Source organism: Vombatus ursinus, unplaced genomic scaffold (assembly GCF_900497805.2).
Source record: "Vombatus ursinus unplaced genomic scaffold, bare-nosed wombat genome assembly UNPS02014781.1, whole genome shotgun sequence".
Lineage (NCBI taxonomy): Eukaryota > Metazoa > Chordata > Mammalia > Diprotodontia > Vombatidae > Vombatus > Vombatus ursinus.
The window spans coordinates 1,910,034-1,913,296 of NW_020954559.1; the positions used below are offsets into that span (position 1 = coordinate 1,910,034).

The 3,263-nt window shown below is 41.5% G+C and overlaps 1 pseudogene; it reads right to left on the reverse strand.

Moving 5' to 3' along the window:
• Positions 1-317: 317 nt before the first annotated feature.
• LOC114046288 lies at positions 318-1,702 on the reverse strand (annotated as a pseudogene).
• Positions 1,703-3,263: the final 1,561 nt, after the last annotated feature.

Here is a 3,263-nt window from a genome sequence, read left to right on the forward strand (position 1 = left end):
TTTGGATGTAAGAGTTTAGAGATATAAATTTTCTCCTAAGTACTGCTTTGGCTGCATCCAATAAATTTTGGTATGTTGTCTCATTGTGTTCATTCTCTTTACTTTTTTCATGATATAGTCACTAATAACAATATTAAAATAAATTATGAATGTATCTTTTAAAACCAATATGCATGAAATAGATCTTCTTATTCTGAAGCTCTTCCTTTTTAAAACTTTTTTTCACAATAATTTCTTATGATGTCATGCTTTCACTCACATAAATGCTGCAATTTGAAGGAACATGCTGTCAGTGGGTTAGGGCTCCTGTGCTAATACTAATCCTTATAGATCTCTTGTAGGAGTATGGGAAGGTTCATATCCAGCTCTTTCCTTGATGACATGCTCTGTTACAATCAGGCTGAGATCTGTCATTTTCTGAAGCAATTCAGCAAACAGCTGGGAGCATTCAGGGTGGTAAAGCTTGAGCTGGAGCTCCAAGGCATCAAGCAAATTGTGCTAGATGACCTCATTGGGCTCTGCATTCAGCAAACCAGGGTAGTCTCCATTGAGGATAATGACAGTTGTAAATGTTGCTTGGTCTCTATCATCTAACTCCAGTGTATTGAACTTTACAGCAAGCTGAAACTTGGACTCTATAAAGTCACCAAAAGGTTTTCTCAGGCTCTCCAGAAACCCCCTCATCATGAATTCTTGACCTTCAGATATAAGAACCTCATCTTTATTCATCAAGGAGGCCAGCATGGTGTAGATGTTCTCGTGGACATTATATTTCAAGAATGTCACTTGGTCATTCAAATCAAGGTTAATAAAACCTGGAATGCTCTTGGCATCCTCAGTGATCTCCTGGACTGTCTCCATAGAGCACCACTGACACCCCTGGAAAATGTGGTTGGTTACTTCTTTGCTTTGCTCCTGCAGGGATGTAATATAGTTAAAGTTAATCTTGTCTTCTCCCATCATTAAGGAGTTCATGTCATAAGTAACAATTGGTTATTTGTCTGTCATCTTTCCTGTTAAGATCCCCCTCTCCTTGGCTTTGGTCCGAGGGAAGGAATGTGTGTATGAGTCATACAAATGTTTTGCCAGGGCCTAGAGGTTAAGCTGGTTGAGATCACTGGAGATCTCTGTCAACAGCTTCTCCTTCTCAGACTGTGGCATCTGCCTAAACCTGATTACATTATGGGACATCCCCACAGCAAGGCACTTCTAAAACTTACAATACTGACATTTGTTTCCATTTTTAGTGTGGATCTGACAGTTCAGATCACACCGATCATAAGTAAGTTTCAAATGGTCTTCACAAGTATGTACTCCATAGTGGAACCCAGAAATGTTATCCCCACAGACTCAGAATTTGATGGTCATGGTGATGTTAGAGAATTCTTCATGTGACTTATTGTAGAGCTGAGGTTTGTTTATTTGGCCTGTTTTTTTTTTCAGAATAATAAGGAGGGGATGGAGATTCCACTTTGAGAGCACTTGGGCACTCTTGGAGTTTTAGGTCATACTTGTAATCAAGAACCAATGGGTCAACCCTTTTGAATGGAATGTCTTCATAATGTGGGATGGAAATGCTGGGGAAGTCAACAGTGGTGAAGGTTTTGATATCAAAGGAGTGGGAATGGTCATCCATGACAGACTGATCCACCGAGCTGATCCCAAAGTTGGTGGGCTAAAATGGCATCTCTGTTTCAACCATGTCAATGCCTTAAAAGTTGAATCAATCTAGAAAACTATCTCTTGATTGTGCTTTCAACTTTTCCCTCTTCATATCTACTGTCAGTGGCATCACTGACTCCTGGTGTCCACCCTAGCTGAGCTAAACCAGATCTGGCAGCACTAGTGACTGTGATGGCTATTGTGGCTCTGGAGTGTCAGGAAGGGCATGCTCTTCCTGCCTGATCACAAGTGGAGTGAAAGACTGGGACTATGGGCAGAGGTTGAAGGCAGGATCCTGGACTGGGAGGGGACAAAGAAGGAGCAGAGAAGAGGGGATGGGGTGGAGAAGGAGGAAGATGAAGAATAGAAGGAGAAAAAGTTTGTCTTTCTCTTTAATGACATAATTGATTGTTTTTATGATTTGATCTTTGGCCCATTCATTCTTTAAAATTAGATTATTTAGTTTCCAAATAATTTCAACCTATCTTTCCCCTTCACTGTGGCCACTCTAGAAAAATGTGTATCCAGCTAAAACTTCAGTAAGCTGGCCTTCATCTGCAGCCTTGTTTTACTCAGGGCTGTTATTTGGATAGGGATACCTGCTGAGTTCTCCTGCAACAAGGGCTGTTCATCTTTCTGGTCTACTGGATTTTGTGTTGTCTATAAGTGTGTGCACATTCCATGTGCCAATGGTAAGTGGAATAATTTGTGTGTGTGTGTGTGTATGTGTGTGTATGTGTTTTGATCTTAGAGTGGGATTTCCCATGTGCTGTGGTAATCAAGACAGGTTTGGGTAAGCAATTTTTAGGGCACCTTTTCTAGCCCCTTGCTCACACCAGGAGGTGAGCAGTGCAATCCTTAAAATGCTGCTCAGAGAATTTAAGGGGGGGTGAAATAAGAAATGGGGTACAGAAATTCATCCTGCCCCACAGGAAAATAGAAGGGGGAGGGGATAAGAGAAGAGGGGGAGAAATAGAAGGGAAGGCAGATTAGAGGAAGGCGTGTACAGAATGCATGCCATCTTGGGGTAGAGGGAGGGATAAGATGGGGAGAAAACTTAGAACTCAAAATCTTGTGGAAGTGAATGTTGAAAACTAAAAATAAATAAATAAATGAATGAATGAATGAATGAACAAATAAATAAATAAAAGCAATTTAAGATACACACTCACTCACTCACACACACACACACACACACACACACACACACACACACAGAGCTCTTCAGACACCCAGGGGGTTGCCATATCCCATTGCTGCTTCCAGTGAGAAAATGACTCTATGGCCTGGGCTGCCTGTGTGCAAGATTGTGACTACAGCTCCCAGTGTATCTGCACTTGATGCTTTGTCACTTGTGTGACGTCACAGGACTTTGAGGTAGGTCAAGTGGTAAAATGGTATGGGTGATGTCTTTTGATTAGTGGGTAAATTGGATTTAAGTGAGGCAGAGTTGCATGAAGTTGTTGAGCTCACTCTCTTCTAGAGTCATCACAGTTCAGTGGCAGGACAAAATCAGGAAGACTGGTTATGTCTCAAGATACAATGGATGACCTTGGCATCTTTGCTGTCTAATCAAGCTCTAAGGGCTCTAAAGTGCTTGC